At 42.3% G+C, this 18,352-nt stretch overlaps 1 long non-coding RNA gene across 1 annotated transcript; it reads left to right on the top strand.

Annotated features, from left to right (window-relative positions):
• The first annotated feature begins 1,190 nt into the window (after positions 1 to 1,190).
• Positions 1,191 to 3,846, top strand: LOC147753806 (uncharacterized). The gene is made up of 2 exons (XR_015316046.1): positions 1,191 to 2,593; positions 2,998 to 3,846. It is a non-coding gene; the product is annotated as an uncharacterized LOC147753806 (long non-coding RNA).
• The last annotated feature ends 14,506 nt before the right edge of the window (positions 3,847 to 18,352 follow it).

The raw sequence follows: 18,352 nt of genomic DNA, 5'->3' as shown, positions 1-18,352 counted from the left end.
TGTTGTATGACCATTACAGGAGCAAATCGTATAAATCGAGCAAAATGTGATCGATTGAGCACGGAGAAATCCAAGGCGATGTGCTGAAGTGATTCGTAACTCGGCCGTTCGTATTTGAGGACGCGTTTGTATGAACGTTTCCCTAAAAATCAAACCAGAAAAGCTACTGAAAAATTTGCCCGAAGCAGGTAGATAATTCATTTCGCTAAGTGCTAACCTAGCAGTAATTTGCAATTTTGAGAGTGCTTTGATCGTATCCACCCTAGCAGCGGCGGCATCAACGTCATAGCGGCGCTGATGTCGTTATACTCTGAATCCGAAGAAGAGTTAACAACCCCAAGCTAAACGAGAAAGCCTCGCATCATCGTAGGCCAGCCATATGTCCAATCTGGACGTATGTAGACTCGCTGCTACGACAACTGACCCGAAATTGATTCGTCGACTTTTCATCAACTGTTTGAGAAAAAGGACGGGAGAGAGAGAGAGAGAGAGAAAGAGGAGGAGGAGGAGGAGGAGGAGGAGGAGGAGGAGGAGGACGAGAACAAAACTGGTCAGTCAGACTCCAGATGTAAGGCTACATGACTTCGTTTAGTCAGTACTCGTAGTCGTTCATGATGGGCTACTGCGGTCTTTGAGAGCCAACCGTCGTGCAATCCGTACGTCGTCCCATGACGCCTCCTCACTTACGGATCTGTTGACATTTATCTTTGTCCGCTTCAGTACTTGCCAACCTAACACACTTCCCAGACTCTGGGGCTCATCGGGCTGATGAAGACAGAAGACTCGGCTCAGCAAGAGGAGAGCTCGCATTGGAGAGACTGCTCTAGACTGCCAATGAGAACGACATCTGGCCAAAAAACGTGTCTGCTTGGTGCCCGTGGCGCTGCCGGACAATGCCGGATGAAGCGATTGCGTAGGCTCGCTATGGGAAGTATAGCGCTCACTACTTAGCATTGCAATAGAAGCAGTTGTAAGTCGACCTTAGAATTTGCAGGTTCGTTGCAGTGAAATCTGAAATAAGTCCTCTGGCTTAAGCTGACGCTGGCTAGTACTGGCTTCCGTGTGGTCCCAGCATCCAGTTTAGGGGCTGTATTGGTAAGTACGCAGTTGATGCGACCATGAAAAGCCGCAGCGACACACTATCTCATATTGACCTTTAAAGCCTCCGGCTATCGAGGTGCGTACGCGAAGCTCGGACTTCCGCCCCAGACAAGCGACACTTGTGTGGGACAAAAAGCGGACAGTTTTATTACGCAAAACGTGAAGGAAGAAAAAACGTCGAGCCGAAGGTAAAACGCTGTTCTTCAGTACTGAATAGTTGTGAGAGTGCTGGGACTACTTAATACTGCGTGATGAAATCTAAAAGACGACCAAGTACAATCAGGGTCTGATGATTTTGCCATCCTCGTTTGCTATACCCTTCTTCAAGATATCACGATGATTATAACATATTATAGAATAATTCATGTGATATTTTCCAGAACACACGCTTAGCAGCATACTAAACTGGAAGTGTCATTAGAGTAAGATGAAATGTTCCAGAATTCATAATTTCCAGAACGGTTTGACAGCTGTTTAAGGCCATTGAAGATTGTCGTTTAAACATACGTCGGTAACAGGTCTTCTAGTAACGAATATTTTCGAACACACACGTGAATACGCGTGTGTTGATCCGTATAGATTCTGTGTGCGTTTATATCATCTTAGACGGATTGCCGCGGCGGGCAGCCAGAGACGTGTTTGATCCTGACGGATGAACTTACATCTTTGATAACAGGAACTTGAATCAGATAGGTTAATCTATAGTCAGACTTGCGTACTTTCAAACATTGTCCAATGCAAAACGCTAGTCATTGTTAACTGGGATAGACGAGCGACAGTAGAATTTTGCCCCAGCGTTCTGTTTTTAACAGGGATCACCTATAAATTATTGATGGTTTATTTACTTATTTATATATATACTGACGGAATATTTGATACATTATTGCATATTACGTTTGAATAGTCGGGTCCACTTACCATGAACACTATTATATGATGACTGTTTGGATATGACAGTTTATATCCGGTACTCGTAGTTGTTGCGTAAAGCTTTAGCACTTCCTTCCGAGAATTCAGCTTTTACAAGTAACGTATAGTGATAGCTCAATATCACTTGAAAAATGCCTTCTAAGTTAGGTTTCACTTCGTATCTCCTAAATACTTTCACCGATGTGTTTTCGAAATAGATCTGTGTTCAAGGGTTCGGCTTTACAATTTCAGAAGCGTGCCTCAACTAAGACGAACCTCTCTCGCCTGTCTAGGACTTCAGTTAACGTTATCCTACTTCTCAAAACACCAGGTCATATGACATACATAACACAATTTCATGTAAAAATAACTTACTAGAAACGACAAAACTTAAAAAAGTGAAGTAAACTAGAGCTGGCTTATTTACAGCCTCGCTGACGGTGTCGTCTGCCGCACTTTGCCGGCATTTCTGTGCGCAATTAACATATGCTAATCGTGATAATACTGCAACAATATACGCCACCCGTTGACGCCTAAATCATCATGCCACATGTAACATCGCTTGTATCAGTTTACTTTGGTGGTAGGTATCGAAAACAGGATCATCGAGGACAGAAGAGAAAAAGACATTAGCATGTCTCTTTTCTTTTACTAGGGACGCAAAACGTTAAATCTCTATCTCTCTCTCTATATATATATATAGTATGCTCTCAGTGCAAATGATTCAGATGGCCAAGAAGAAAAGTTTTCATTTTAACATCTCTGCTATTTGTTCTGTGCGAACAAGTTCGGTATATCATTGTCAGGTTTTTGCAGTGTATCATTGAGGGCATATAGAACGATCTGAAAAAAACAGCTTTGTATCATAATCCTTTCGATTCATAATTGTTTATAGTAATTATCTTGACAATATAACTAACTTGAATAAACCAGGGCTGCGTGAGTCGATAAATACTTGATTGATTTAGAGCCTGGAGTGTCTTATAGGTTTCTGGGCGACGTTTCAACTTTACTACTGTGCCAAGAAGCCATGGGGTGGGTGCCCTTGGCCTTATAGTCGGACAGCCTTTATACGTACCTTCGGAATTCTTGGTAAAATATTTCTTTATCTTCATCCATCCATCCATCCATCCACCCACCAGAGCTCTTTCCCATACACGCATTGCGCGGATGTCCGGATCTGAACCTGCGACTTATGCCAGACTAGCTTATGATATTACTCTTGTTGTCATCTCAGTCATCGTTGGAAAGTGTTGGCAGGTTTAATTTAGTGGCAGCGCTGTGACGTCTGCACAAGTAACACAATAACTGAGTGAAACAACTAGTTACGTACATATATGAAGGCAGTGAGGGAAAATCCAGGAGAAAAAATTGCTTTGATTTGAACAGGGAAAGAATAAATCGTATTGTTAACGTTTTATAAAGAACTGTAACTTTATTCCATTTTATGTATGAATACGAAAATTTATCTAGCAAAAATCTCGCCTTTGCTTTTTTACCTAAGGATTTTTTTAGGCTCGAAATCAGGTCGTCGCCAGATGGTAAAGCGCTGAAATCGACCCCATTATCTACGAAAGAAGTTGGCTGTACAATGTCGAAGTGTGGTTCTGCAATCAACTGTATTACGCAACATAACATCGATTAGGTATATATATACACAATACGTCTTTATTAGTACCACAAAAACCAACAGCAGCGGTCTCGGGCTAAGCAGTCATCGTATGTCCTCTGTAGCTTTACGTCAACGTGCGCAATTTGATCTTGGAATAAGACACGTATAGGAACGTGGTCAGCCTATTGTGTTTTTCAATCAAATAAATTCGTACAAAATCCTCACACGGCTCGCAGTTCCTATTAAAATATAAATGCTTATTAAGCAGATAAATGTTAATATTGTCTTTGTTTTGTCAAGCAGGATCGCTAACGAACGTTGCTATAGGCAATATTTGACTGTTGGTTTCTTGTTTTTTTTTTAATCTATTATCAGAGATATTGTCACAAGACGTAAGAGAAAAATAAAGCGAAGTCCTATTTAGCTCGGTCAAACGTGGGGGAGCGAAGGCTGAAGTCCGAAATAGGGACGCAGAACAGGGACAAAGATTGGCACTTCATTAGATCACTGAACTAGAGGTTGAGTGGCAGAGAGATTCGATCGGCGTTCGAATACAGTTTACAAGTTGCTATCTATACGGACGCCGTCAAATAGCAAATTAAATTTCAAGGATTGTTTTCGACTAGTTTCGAGAAATCCTGACTTCCTCCTGAATCGTCTCCAGGTTAGATGATCTTCATTAACGGGATAAACACACAGCGCCTTCGTGACATTCGCGCTCAACAAAGCACTTCTAATTATTGTTCCTCAACATAAAATACCGGCGCATAGTAAGTTGCTGGTCAAGACGCTGTAGAGCTTCGTCAATAAAAAGCCCAAAAAGACCAGGTCGCTGTGCATTATAGTGACAACAATGTCGGCAGTAAAGTCGCAGATTACTCCCATACATATAATGGCACTCATGACTATGGATCTACTTTTCCCGAATCCATTAATCCAGGAAGTGTTTTTTCCGAAATTTCAGAAGACCGTCTAGTTTTTTTTTTTAGTTGAATTTTCGCCCTTCAATATCTAAGTACGAAACGAAGTTCCACTGCAGCATGGTTCTCACGCTTAGGGAATGAAGTTCAAGACACGAGAAGACATATTCGATTTCTATAGACATCGGATTTTGCTTTTTAAGCAGAAGCTCATAATAAATAAAAAAGAAGCCAATAAGATAAGTTGAAGTTACATCAAGTTATTCTCGCATTAACAGTTTCGAATTTTGTCGATGTGCTCGTTTAATGGTCTTGAACGTAATCTATAATCGTAGCTCCTTATAGTTCCTATAAAGTTTAAAACAAACACGAATCCAATACAAAATCTCGAAGCTTTAATTTTTTGATTCTAAATTATAATCCGTTCTTGACCGGAGCTGCTGCTGCTGCTGCTATGATCATTCATTAAAGAAACTCTAGATTCTTACTTGAACCTTCTTCAATAATTGTTTTTTAAGTACGGAGTATCTTTCTCTTAGCTTTTTCGTTATTAGTAAAAGTAAGTTCTAGTATGGTGTGTATGGGTTCATACAATCAGATGAATACATATAAAGCTTGAAAAAAAAAATAAGCAAGGTAACCGTGTGCGTCTCGACTGCCTGGTTAAGCGCGCATTAGTACGCGTTTGGCAGGTTGATTCAGATAGACTTTAACCACATGGATTAAGGAAAATCAGTATTCTAGCATTTTCACAAAGACCTTGTGAATTCATTGTGCTGCTCCCCTTTTAAAACAACCAACTATTCTATATGCACGATCACGTAGGCAAAAACACGGTATTAAGCAAGTACGTTTGTTTACACGTATTTATCCGGCAGGCATCATGTCGTCCTGACGAAATATTTCAACACGGAATAGGTTTTCCCCTACAGTTGTCTACGTTCACTCAAGAAAAATCCTATAAAATTTGCATATGAAAAATATGCCATAGGTTGACTAGATTGTTTTCAATTAAAATGGGACATCTGTGTTGAAAGATCATTACTAGGACAGAAGAAATTTGCGTCCATCCAACTTCCGCATCACTGAGAGCTAATCAACCGTCATGTCCTCTGGGTATGAGCCTATTTGTCTACCGATCAATCATTAGATTGCCCTTTATCCAAGCTAACTCATTCTCTATACGAATTTCGACCTATTATTTTCTTTTTCCTACACTCCCGTCAGCCCAATGGAATTTGTCTGTAAGCAGTATTCAGATTTAGAAAAATATATATTTCTCGTTTGATTTCAAGTTTCTTACAAGTGTTCTCCTCAATTATCGGTTCTGTTGAGTTCGAGCTAACATTTCAAGGCCAAAAAATCGCTTACTCGCTCATCTCGTAGCAAACGAGCAATAAAAACATTTTGAAAAATCGCGTTTGGCGCCTTTGTCGCTACTATCGCCGGCGCCAATGCTGGCATATTGATTCAGTTTGTTTACATTCGAATCTTAGCACACGGTGTGGCGGTACTTTTTATTGAGCCAAGATCTAATCCTGTAATATTACCGATGTTCTTGCAGTGCATTCGAACAGAATAATAATAACAGTAATAATAAGTAGCCCTGCTGGGTCTCGCCCGCAGTTAATCTCATCGGCATAGGCCGATGGGACCGCGATGCGTTTGTAATGAAAAGTTAGGACCAAAGAGTAACCCTTGTCGATGTTAGCTGGACAGATATTGAGTTTTCTGCAATCACATATTTATAGCTTTCGCTCACCGTTTAGTCACTGTCTTTATGTTGTAAACAGAGCGTGAAAATATCGCGAGGTCATTACTAATAATAACCATTACAATATGTGTAATGGGAGTTAATTATATCGTTGCTTTGCCTCATTAGCTGCCTGACAATACGCCCACCTCTTTTTTTCCAGGAGTCCTGCTTTGTATAAAACTATTACGCAATCCGTGAAGGAACAGAACTCCGCATTGCGCTAAAAATGTCCTAACGTATAGAAGAGCCCTTAGGAAAATCCTTTGAAAAATACCTAGCTCATTTTATTAAATCTATATGTCATTGCTTCAACTCGTAAGTTCTTTCAAGTATAGCGAGAAGTCTTTTGAAGACAAATTAATTATGTGAGTATTTTCTTAGTCTTGCCATTCGCTGTAGCAAAAGACCTCACCTGTCCTGATCTAGCTGTCCTTAGAAGATGATCCGATGCTCTCTGTCATTATCTTCGCTGGAGTTGATCAAATTTGGGACAGATTGTACCTCACACCTCATAACCTGGCTTGGCAATTCATTGTCAGACATTCACCTCGTTCGCAAAAGAAGCTCATTAAGATTACAACGCAGCCGAAGCAGACATACTTCATCGCGGCTTTCGCTTAAGTCAAATAGTTTACATAGGTATAAGTAAAGCTGCAGTATATGTCTGGAATATCCAGCGGATATATTTAACGAAGAGTGTTCCTAATTACAAATGTGAGAAGGAAAGAACTGAAAAGATTCAGATGAAAGAGATTCAGAAGGGCTTCATACGTATGGTTCGCAGCAGCCTCAGTGTTGGGTAGAAATCTATATGTCCTATGTCCTAAGTTCATCATTTAAGATGATATGGGGCGAGACCTCCAAACTACTCAGATCTCCTTGGTGTAGCATATCCCTCCTAAACATCACGTTCCATACTCTGACGTTCCATCTCCTACACCAATAGCCACGCCAGTCGGCGATCATGACTGTTTCAGTTAACCCCCCTTTTCTACTCCGATATCGCACACGGACATGCTTCGTTGCGTTCGCGAACCATTCCAATGCTACAACAATCGCCATATTAAGCACCTTTCCCAGAGCCGCCCACACTCATTTCTCCCTTCTTAACGCAACCATATAGGATATGACCCGCTGTCACGAGCGGCTACAAACATCTTTTATTGTTTTGTTGACCAACAAGTTGTTCTCTTGCGAACTAGTTACTCCCTCTTTCCTGTATCCTTCCCCCATATACTGTCTATATTGTAGGAGCCAAAACTGATTGGAATAGAACGAGTGATCTGCCATCGGGTGATCATGGCAGCAGCTGGGGCTGCTGATACGACTAGCGTTGTTGTCGTCGCTGCTCCGGCTTCGAATAGAAGTTTGGATAGGCGTACCCTTCGAATAGCGACAACTCTACGAGCTTCATCTGATCACACACTACCCAACTAAGCAGCGGAAGTCTTCGTTTCTCCTTCGCATTTCATTTTGTGCTGTTGGCACTGTCTAATAGTGGCAAAACCAGCTATCGCACAGTAACGTAACAGCGGAACTCCTCAGTGACTAAAACGCGTTTTCATATTTCTCTTCTCTAATCCTCCTGCTTTTCGGTTTACTAAATAGCTAGCTAAAATCGTTTTTCTTGCGGTTCTCCTTTCTCTCTCTATCCTTCTACTATCCAGCCTTTCGTAACGCACTGAACGGCGCAGGTCGTTGGCACAATGACGGCTTTGACCCGGCAGTCCTTTGCTGTTCAGTGCTTCATCGTTTCGCCACGGGCGAGGTCTCTCCGTTCTCCTTTTTTCGCTCGTAGTATTTTTCACTTTTGTCCGCTAATCCTATGCTTATTAGTATCCGTCCCCTGCGACACAGTTGTCTAGACTCTGACTTGTCCTCTTCCGGACGGCCGCAGTGACGGAGGAGTGATTGGAGGGAACTGTTGTAAAGGTGGGTCACGGAAAAATAGAAGTGGCGAAAAAGGAAAACAGTATACGGCGAAGGATAGCAAGTGAGCAAGAGCGATCCGGCTGACAATAAGGGAACGCTCGTGCAGTACACAGCACAAAGTACAACTGTAAACGACGGAGTAGCAAAGCCTGCCCGTTTCGTTGTTCTACGAGGTGCTACTGGCACTCAACAGTCGTCTTGCATACTGTATGGCACGGCGATAAAACAGTAGTAACGCTGATGACGCACATGGCCGCCTTATATAGACGTTTCGCTTACACACGTAGCACCTCAGTAGGCCCTCGAGTCGCCGTTGAATATGATTATATCCCCGTACAAACACCCATCTAGACAAACCCATACACACAGATCCATAATGAGTTTTTAGTGAGGGGAGTAATGGCAAACATTATAGTTATGAATGACTTTGTTAGACAGTGACTACTGTGAAGACCACGGCTTCCGTGTGCCAGTAAGTTTTTGTCTGCCTCGTTTCATGCGCATGAACGATCCTGCTGGTCTGCTCTCTACGCACGTCCACATGTGTATATGAAATAGTATGTAATATCTCTATTTTTCTGCTATGTGTGTGGTCTGTAACGGCGAGTCGAACACCGGGAATGTGTCTGATTATGCATAGTAGGCGACGATAGGCCACTGCTGCTAAACAAATTCTGGACCGTTTGACATGCCCATTTTCGACATCAGGATAGTTTGGCGGGTCTGTGTGTGTATAGGCGGCGGCTGGCTGGCACTTGAAAGGCTATGTTAGTCTGTAGAGGAGGACCCTGAAATATGAGAGAGCAAGAGAGGGGATGATGTTGGAAAAAAAAAAGTTGGAAAACTCCAATTGCCCAAACTAGCCAATAGTGGTCATGCTTCTTGGCAGGTTGTTAGTTGCCCCCGCCGCCTGAGGGGACTGGGCTTGGGCGCAAGTCGGGCTACTGTGCAGCGGAAACGAAATCCTTTAGAAAGTTAAACTGGGTAGAGGATGTAGACGAGAGGACAGGCCCTGCACTGTGAAGCTGCCTTAACCGTATCAACAGAACCGTAGTAGTAGTAGTAGTGCAACTGTTTTGTCGAACTGCAGCCCCTCCAGTTTTCTAGTTGAACTACGACTGTTATAAGGGCTGCTAGTGGCGGTCGAGTAGTAGCTGTCATTCGAGTTCCTTAGCAACGGCAGAAAAAGCAGTAGAAGTTGGCTGTGCGTTACATGCTCGTCGGTGACCATGACCGGGAGCCGGCCGTCGGATCCTTATCAGATGAATGTAGCGCAAGGAAATTGTGTCAATGAATGAAAGAAGAACTCGAGGTAGACAGAAGAAAGAGTTTGACGGCTAGGTTTCGTCCGGAGCTGCGGATCGGTACGTGTGGTAGTACGTGAGAAGTGGCTGCGTATTTTTAACGAGTGAGATCATAAGCCCAGCGGAGCGACGGGGATAGCGGGAAGGCGGTCCAAGCCTGGATATGCTAGATATCGAAAAAAAGACGAAGCCAGACCGAAATGACCCCCAAACGCACAGAATTTTCTGTTAGCGCTACCCGCAATGTAGTCAGGCGGTCAGTAGTCTTTAGCCTAGATTCTCCAAACAATCTGTAATATATTAACGCCCGACGTGTACAACTGATCATGGTGCTTGCGGAAATGGTGGCAAAAGCCGCGGGAACTTTGTGAGATGGTTCGGAGTTCTGTGCAGAAAATGCGATATTTTTAGTTGCGAAATATCATCCTCACCATACAGCACTGGGTTTGGAGCAGTGAAGCCTACAATTAGAAGATCACGTCTATTGACTGAAAGTAGCTTCACTCTGACCGCAATCGCATTCATCGGACAGTGGGAGACAATGTTCAGTAATGGTTTACTCAATCCGGAACAGCGCCTGATGAATAGAACGCTGTGGATAAGCATATAAGCAGCGTAACATAGTCCAAGAAGCGCATAAGGGGCCTTAGCAAGGCTTCGAGGACTTAGATATTCAGTACTATCCACACATATCGAAAATGTCTTAGGTTTTACTACTAAAGAGGAAGAAGAGGTGTAATCTGGAAAACTTTACAATTACGTGGTGGTAGTTCCGTTATGCTTTTTAAACGGTAAGCTGGGTAGTCGACTGTCATCGATATCGACATTGACATGAAGGTCCATTACAATGCAATAGTTGCGACACCGTATGACCATACGGCTACATTAGCAGTACATTTGCCAGCTAAAGTGAGAAAAAATGACATTTTGGCCTACTTCTAGAAATGCGAACGTTCCAAAACCAAAAGCAGCCAGTTAGAAATAACGTTGGCCAATATACCGTATTAGAAACGTCCTAATCTGGATACGTCATAAATTAAAGCTGCAGCATTTTTTCAAAGATGCTAGTCAAAACACTGCTTGAAGTAGACATCTGGACCAGCTAGGCGCAATAACTAGTTGTCTGTTCTTTTTTAACAAAAATGTATATCGTAGCGAAACACGAAATTACCAGGCCACAGTTTTTCAGTAATCGATCAGCCTCTTTTCCGTGTAAGTGATGATGCTGTCTTTCATGGACATAATATCATAAATGTGATGTCGATTACAAAACCTATGCGTTTGTATGCACTTATATTATCGTGCACGTTATGCATGTGTATACCATAAAAGTACCATTTGCACATATCAGGCCTTCGCGGTGGAGGTTGCGGATTTTAGCGAGTGCGAATGGCGCTAATAATAGCATTCAATTATTACCCTGCGTCGGTTATTGAGTGGTATAGAAGTTCAGAGTAGCTTTGTCCGAAACACCGACATTAACGCACGTAAGCGATGTAGACCGATGTGAGATGAAGGGAAAAGAAGGATGAGTTCAGCAGATGAGCGCGAACATCAGTCGTTCTAACGGGCAGAACTTGGCGAGCTAAGATAAGTTGATTAAATGCCGTAATTGAAGGAAAGTCGGCGGCCCAGGCCAACCGCTCGTTGTGTTAGTAAAACAAGCACCAAGACTAATCGAAAAATATTCGCCGTACTTGGCCCAGTATATGTTGGGCTCAAGTTTCTTAGCGCCCAAAAATGTAAGTTCAGTGGCGACGCCAGGAAAAAATCATTAACCTGGCACTCATACGATGTATCAGACTTTACGAATCAAATATTTGCTCGTCAGCAACAGTCAGTTTGAGATACGTCTGTGTAGTTTCTCATTTTTGCTATTTCTATCGCTGACTGGCCAGTGATTGATGAAAGAAAGTTCATTCAAGTTTACATGCCCGTATATATATACTCTTCTTCGCAAGGTCAGAATGTACACAATGAAATAGTGAGGCCTCAGAACCGACAAGTTGTTCGACGACCAGGCCGGTAGCACATCAGTCCTCGGTCGGATAGTCGCAAGAAAAAGACCTGTCGGGAGCCAAATTGCCGCAGGAAATAGGTTACCATCGTGACAACTGTTAGTAACAGTAGTGGCGTTATTTTGTGATCCGAGTGCTCACCGGCATTCAACCAAGCGACCAAAGGGAGGGCTCAGCCGCGAAAGACTAGTGTAGGCCAATGAAAGCTTGACCGATTACGGAAACCAGACGTGTGTGTAACGGAAACAAACGGCTGTAAACGGCCAAATTCGGACTGCGAGAATTCTACGAAGCGAAGGCGCCGGACGCATACCACAACGGTAGACCGAAGTGCAAGGGCGCTGGGGTCGCTAAAGGGTCATGGCGACGGCGTGGGCCGCCAGGGAAATGGCCAGATGGGAGGTGTTGCATCATACAAGCGAGCTTAGCCAGGCACCGAATTTAAAAGAGCACAGCCGCAAGGGAAACCCATAAATGCTGCGTAAACACAGCATGCCCGGTAATACTGGCTGAGTGTTAAGGTAAGAATACAAACAATAAACAGCTGCTTATTTGGAAAAGTCAATTCTCGATCAACGGCTTACGGCTTCCGTAAAAAGTTGAAATTTATAAAAATGTGATGTGTGTCTGCGTGATTGCTGCTGTTTTATGGAAGAAAGACATGCGCTGATAGAAGATTTAAGCTAAAACAAACGTAATTTATTGAGCTGTACTAACGTAATGTTATTTTCAACACTAATCAAGTATCGTTATGGAGTTCAGAAAGCAGTCAGTTTCCAGTTAGGTTTCCAATACCTTGCTCGTAGTCGGATTTTCAGTGCTATTTAAGACTACCGTGCATACCTATTTGAGCATGGCTTGGGTTGCGGGACATCCAGAGAAATCTAAAGGCAGAATTGTTCAAAGCTCAAATCTGGGAATAGAAATAGTCTGATTCCCTACAAAAATTCGCGTAAGAGAATAAGTAGTTGGTATATAGACACAATCCTTTTTTCCGCTTGGTTCCTTCGGATCATTTGTGATGAGCCCTTTACTCTAATAGGCCTTTGAAGTGCATAGGTTAGATGCCTGTCATAAAACGAACAGGTAAGTAAAAAGCCCATGGCGTGCCCATTGTAATAGCCTTGCCCTGCAAGCTTTCGTTCTTTTCTAGAGACAAATAAAAAGTTTTGTTTATACAAGTGCTAAAGGAAAGAGTCTGCCTGTCCTTTACACAGATATGGTTCTCAATCAATGCAGTAGTTCGCGCAGAGTCACATATTCTCCATGGTGGTATCCGTTAAGCGATCTTTTTAGGAGTTTCCACTTTCGACAGTAAAATCAATGTCGCTTTCTATAGTCCCGTTAAAGGAAACGCTTTGTTTACTTAATTCTATCATATCTCGCCCTTTAAAAATCGTCCTCTAGTCTCCAAACGCTGTGTATATTGTACTACAGGCATGCGCTAAGCTCATTATGAGCTTACGTGTGTTATTGTTATAATTGATAGTATTTAGGGGCAACTGTGAGCTGAAGTTCTAGTCGTTTGCCTCGTCATCTGGTGTCCTGCAGTCTAGAAAGGTTTACACGCCCATCTCCGCAATCGTTACGTCTAACATTACGAATAACACAATACGGTGTCTAAGACAAAAAACGGGTCGATATTCCAGACATCGGCAAGCTATTTTTTTCAATGAATTCGTTGGCTACCATCAGAGCAACGGCAACGATAATGAACACGATGGTAACGGCAAGGACCAGCCCCATGACGACTGTTTCGTCGCCCAAAATGCCCAATATCGTCATCAGCCAATGCAGTGAGCGAGCTGCACTACGACAGAATGAGTGGATTGGCAAATAGGTGCTACGGAGCATGCACAGGCTGTCGTTATGAATCGGCGCCAATGGCAACTACTGCACCGACGAGGCAGACGGCTTCGGTGGCTGTGGCAATGGCTGATGTTATTAGAATCACCATCGTCGCCATACGTTTCTAACGAGTACTCGCTTGAGCCGGATAACTCACTACCGGACCGCCTACCTAACCATGAACGAGTTGCGTTCTAGCATTAGCAAGCGTCCGCGTACGCTGTGCAAACGGCTTCGACTACAATTACGACTATCCACGCCACAGCTGTCGTTACCACCGATCGGAGCGTGCTAGTGACCTTGTGGAGCGCTGATAACACTGCAAGTATGGTAATCGTTGGGCTGCTTCTGTCCAAAAACTTAAGCAAATAGCATAACGAAAAGAGTGTGGCCATATGACGATTGCGAAAGTGGCCATCTGTGGCGAGCGGCCATTTTATAACTATACGGACCATGCGACAATTAATTCTAGCAAAATTAATGCCAGTTTCATTTAGCAGACTATTGTCAAGCACATAGTTCAGTATGGAAGCAAAAAGGTCTTAGGTAAATAGGGTTAATTGCCAATAGATTTTAGAGCACGATGGCAGGGTATTGGGGTACATTTGGGAAGCCGGCATAGAGCCTAGCATCTAACATAGTTCTATGACAGCGACTGGCAATAGTTCCTTATGCACTTTCTACACTTCATGCATGGCGGAGTTAGACGAGATCCAAGATGATGGACCTTGTTTAAAGCATAATTTGTTACCTTTGGTAATATTGATCTTGGTAAATAAATCTGATTCAGTAGTATTCTGCTAGGTACTACTTTCGCTCTCATCGTTGACCTGAAATGGTCAGATCCGCTGGTATGAGAGTTGCGGTATGCAACAGTAACGCCTGATACATACAGCTGATGTCGATTTGTCTGCCAATCTTAGCGACGCATTCCACTTTGAGACTGCGTGCATGCGTATGGTTGGATAACGAATCCCCTTTGCAAGGTTTGTGACAGAGATATCAAAGAATTTATCGGGCTTCTATATTCTGTCCATTTCAAGAACATTATATTAGCAAAGTGTAAAAGCCAAGGAAATTGTCCCCTGTACCATGAGCTCAGTTGAGGAACGAGCCTCGGTGGCAGTAACCTCGGTGGTACGTTGTTTTCTAGACCATTCGAGCCACGCAGCACGATTGCAAAATTGATTTCGACGGAAGAGAGCCCGCTGACGCGTTTAGTTGTCCGCGCCGTCGGCGTCTTTCGACTCGGGAAGTTGTCTCTACTTGCAAGTTACGTTGGCATGGATTCACGGTTCTAGGGATAGTCATTGATGCGTTCAGCGCCGAACCTTCACGACGAAACTACCCAACTCAGTAGGCAGATGCCGTCTTTCTCGTAGTCTCAAAGCTTTCGTCTAATTTACACTTTGATAAGTTGATCGATTATTTTGTGTCGTACGCTTCACGCTACACAATATGTACTACGCGAAAATGGTCTGCTAACTAGATTTCCTGACTCACCTATAGGCGTCTAGAAACGCTTGATTTTTTCTCGTATAAAACAATATCTGTGTTTATAGCTGCAATTGGAAATTACGAAATTAGAAAAAAAAATGAACATGAAAAGGTCGTTTCTATATCTCGACCCATCAAATACACGGGGTTCTCTTTAACAGATCTATTTGTAATCCCAATGTGACGTACCGTACCGTTCTAGCAGACGAAAATCGGGCTAGAGAAAAGCGGGCCTCGACCCGCATCAGAAGACAATTCAAAATCACATTGGCGGTATACATCTCTGTTACTTAGAAGCGCTGACTATAATGTTATTTTGTGTTTGCCACAGTCTTTTTCATGTACGGAGCAAGCCATTATATCATAGGCACTTTCACTGCTTTTATAATAATCGTCATAGGTAAAAATCATTAACTGGACCGAAGACGGGAATATTCGCATTTCATTTAATAGGTCTGGCCATGTCTAAACCTGTAGCGAAGCATCGCTGCTAAAAAAAGATGCTGATATTGCTAAAAAAAAGTGCCGTTTTTTCAAGGACTATGTCCAAGGAAATAGTGACCATCTGTAATTATCGTCCGCGAGTTCGAGCAGTGCAAATTCAAAGTAAACGCGGCAAGAGGCACATATAAAAAGGTGCAGTAGATAGAGTAGCATAGTAATTGCCGTATGTAGCCATCTTCAGTGATTAAACCTTCTACTGAAACCTATTACCTAATAAAATGAAGCATGGTATCTGTATTCGCAGGTGACGAACCAGATTTGCAGCCAGTACTATAAGGCATCAAGTCAATTTGAATTGAAAATTCCAAAAAAAGAAAAAACATTTAGAAACGAAAATTGTTTCTTTTCTATGCTTTGATTTTCTTTTGAAGATGCTAACATATTAGAGGTTCTACTTGAGTATTTTACGATGGAGTTAGGTGATTATTAGGAACTACCCTTAGTTTGTAAAATCTCTTACGGTCTTGACGTTGGGATACTCCTGTTCGAAAGTTAGACACTTCTGTATCCGTTTTGGGACGAGCCGTTCAGCGTTTGAAAACAATTGTTCATTCGCATAAAACGTAAATAAACTTAACTTCGGACTACCTTCATTTGCTTTTGCTGACTTCAGTTCCTTCTGAGGGAAACAAATGATCTGTATGCCCTTGACGCTCGACAAATTCTGCTCGCTCGTTGAAAATCGTTGAGATTCGCTGTTGGAATGTTGACAGATTTTGCTGGCCGCTGCCCTCCGTTATATGGAGTGTCTGAGATAAATTTAGGCAGAATTGATGTTGCGGCTGCATCTGAATAAAAATATTAATTTTTCACTGGCTTTGTCTGAATGACTAAACGAAAAGTAGGTACCCGTTTCTTTGAAACAGTGATTAAAAATTCCTACATTATTAGAAATAGTGCTATTGTTCATTTGGACAAATATGAAGCCTTTTCTATCTAAGTTCTATTATAGTCCCTCTCCTTTGCATTATCCTCAAATTACTCGAACACCGATGGAGATTATCAACAACGTAAACCGCTGCGTTCGGAAAACCAAGGACATTCATAATCTTCGTAGGGCTCTGTTAATGAATAGTAGTTGTCTTCGCGCACATCCCGAAATACCTGAATCTGAGTTTGTAATTTTGTTGTTAAAGAAGAATAATGGATAACGACAATCCCGCTACGATAAACAGTTAGTAGAAATCTATCCTCATTATATTCCGGACACCCTGAAAGGTTGGAAGCTTTACTTCTCCTGGTGGTAAGTGCAACATACGTTAACTTAGACACACCGAGAGAACTGGTGACGCTGATAGCAGCGTACGTCATGGCTTGCTGTTCACAAGACGCGTTTGAAAGTGCCACACAAGTAGACAAACTGCGGGGCTTCTTCTGAGCGCTTCTCCATTTTGTTTTACTAGTATTTATTTATCTGGTAGTAGTAGTATAGTAAGACAAAGGGTAATTTCCTTTGCTGACAAGGAGCTATTCGTATTTTACTTGAAATTGTAGTGTTTTTTTTTCTGGTTGCAAGAGGTATAGGTTATATGCTTCACGTTAATTGAATTGACTATTTAATAATTCTCAGTCCGGCGAAAAGTGCGCCTGTCAAGCTATACTTTACGTAGCGCGCGTAATAAGATGTACTAAAATATTCAGGTCATATATGACGGATGCCCTTTGTTCGACAAATAGAATATGTTATATATGGCAATGCAACAAGTACATTACCTGACCGAGAAAATTACTCTGATCTCAGCTGGCGTCTATTAAGTATGAAGCGTTCCTATTATATGAAAAAATCAGCATATTTGACAGTAAAAGGACACTATTCGTTCAGGAAGACATCTTCAAAGTTTACTGCAATAACAGCTCGTTCTAGTACGTAAACTACTAACTGCTTTACGTAAGCCTGCGTTCAATGAATACAACCCGATGCTTATGTGGACGAAGCGCAATATAGGCCAATACCGAACATGTGTTTTCGAAATACATCGAGGTGAAGTGAGCTCGTGATACAAGTATAGCGCAGCGTCCTAAGCGGTAGGTGTCCATCGAGATAATCTAACATAGCTCAATTTGCAGATCTATTGAATTTAAAGCCGATAGCGATCTCACAGATGTGAATCAAGGAGAAGAAAACACACGCCAGACAAATCTATAGTAAAAAGCTAAAAAACAGACGAAACGTTATTAAAAATGACATAAAATTATCGTATTGTCCCTTTTCTGTCGAGCTCCATTACGACAAGTACGGCGAAAACGAACCACTAAATGGCTATATGGCATCTGAGGTGTATCTATGGAGAAATTTCGCGTTACGATTCTTAGACACATGCAACGTACAAAGCTCTGCTAATTTCAAACGTAAAAAGTAAACGTAAATGAATAACGTAATGAAATAATAACGTGACGTCTATACGGTGTAATATCAATGATAGAGTACAGTGCCTTGATTTAATTCAGGTGAAGACGCTCTCTGGAAGATCCTTCCGCCAGAGCGCATTACCGACTCCATTAGCGAATGGTGCCCGTGTTCCGACAACGCTAATTCGTTTGTATATAATATTATATCTTCGCTGAAGAATTGCGCCCACTGTTTTTTAGAGATGTCTGCTTGTAGCTTTCAGGTAAGCCCACTTCTTCGAAATCTGTGTTCTGAAATGTTCAATTTTCTTCCAGTTTTCAAGACACCTTTATACCACCTCTCGTTAAAAACGAGAACGAAGGCAAATCACAAAAATCACTGCCGTACACTTTTACCGCTACCGCGTCTGGCGCAGCAGCAGGGTTTTCTGCTGATACCAGACGTTGGATGCCTTGAGATGTATTCGGTTCCTGTTTATCTATTCGTTGTATCGTACAATCGTTTATACACCCGTCCGTTTGGCAAAGAGGAACTATTAGTGTTTCATTAGCTTTACCTAAGAGTGAATTACTAATACATATTCCAATAGATAGTTATGTGC

Source organism: Varroa jacobsoni, unplaced genomic scaffold (assembly GCF_002532875.2).
Source record: "Varroa jacobsoni isolate VJ856 unplaced genomic scaffold, vjacob_1.0 scaffold_218, whole genome shotgun sequence".
NCBI classification, from domain to species: domain Eukaryota; kingdom Metazoa; phylum Arthropoda; class Arachnida; order Mesostigmata; family Varroidae; genus Varroa; species Varroa jacobsoni.
This window is presented reverse-complemented; position numbering and strand designations above follow the sequence as displayed.